General features: G+C 43.6%; 1 long non-coding RNA gene across 1 annotated transcript; it reads right to left on the bottom strand.

Annotated features, from left to right (window-relative positions):
- Positions 1-211: 211 nt before the first annotated feature.
- Positions 212-931, bottom strand: LOC112546171 (uncharacterized). The gene is made up of 2 exons (XR_003089803.3): positions 656-931; positions 212-489 (listed from the first exon to the last, which is right to left on the bottom strand). It is a non-coding gene; the product is annotated as an uncharacterized LOC112546171 (long non-coding RNA).
- Positions 932-1,256: the final 325 nt, after the last annotated feature.

Below are 1,256 nucleotides of genomic sequence, written 5' to 3'. Positions count from 1 at the left end.
CAGATCAATATATTAAACCCTTCTTCTAGCATGATGAGAATTGGCTTTTACTTCCCAGTCTGTGGTTTTTTCCTTCATAAGTGATAGTTCGCCTTTTCCCCCTGACTATTCCCTTTGACCCTTACTCTGTTACTAACAACTTGTACTGACAGCAGCATGCATTCAGCATTCCAAAAGCTCTCCGTGAAACAATGATCTAAGAACACAGAAATGAAGTTTCACAGCTTTATTGACAGGTGCTGGTGTTCATACTCTAGCAGGCTGCTTCCGTCTTGGGAGGTCATTGCTAGGGTTTTGATGGAAGGATTTTAATTTTGGTTTGGTTTTTATGCCATTTTGGTGAGCAGAAATTGGAGACGATGGTTGATGAGTTTTCAAATTTCAGAGTCAAGGAGAACAGGAAACCATCTGGAGTTTAATAGCTCCTCCTCCTCCTCCTCCTCCTTCCTCTCCTACTCCTCCTCCTTCTGCTTGACCGATATCTACGACCTAAAGAGAAGTTAAACTAGTTGTTACTTGTTTTTGTTAGATGCAATATCATTTTTTTCTGATTTGTCCAAGAAATAAATTATATATTACAATAATGTAGTGACTTTATTACTCTACAAGTAAAATACACTTATACATTAGACATTTTTATTGTGAAAGCCTTCACCTCTCCTCCTCCTCCTCCTTCTCCCATATCTCTTCCTACGCCGCCTCCTTCTGTATCTTCCTCCGCGACCTCCCCTGGATTGCCTCCAGCGACAGTTCCTGCTTTTGCTCCTGCTGCGTGTGTACCTTGCCATTTCCTGTTATGCTTTTGGCTGGCAAGTATTTGACAGCTGGAGCAGCACCTCTGATGTGAGGCCCACAGCCTGTCTTGGGTGGTAGGTTTCTGAGCTTGTGAGCTGAGCTGGCCCTGTTGGTTGCACATAACGAGGCTGCTCAGTGTGACATAGGATAACCTCATGTACTCACCTGTGATGGGCTACAGTGGGGTTTGCCTTATATGGCTATTCATTTTACTGTGTGTCAACATGACTATAAAAGGTAAAAACTAAACATTTTGATAGCTATGCCAAGTAAAGTGGTGACATGGGATGTTAGCCCAGAAGTGTTATAGATTTTACTAGTGTGTTATGTTTCTGAATGTGTATATCGGGGTGGGGAACCTCAGGTCCAGAGGCCGGATGCAGCATTTGGGAGCCCACACTGGCATTCCAGTCCCCCTGCACGACTGGAGCACACATAACCTATTAGACTCAACCCTTCTC

Source organism: Pelodiscus sinensis, chromosome 4, assembly GCF_052426305.1.
Source record: "Pelodiscus sinensis isolate ZL-2025 chromosome 4, ASM5242630v1, whole genome shotgun sequence".
NCBI classification, from domain to species: Eukaryota; Metazoa; Chordata; order Testudines; family Trionychidae; genus Pelodiscus; species Pelodiscus sinensis.
This window is presented reverse-complemented; position numbering and strand designations above follow the sequence as displayed.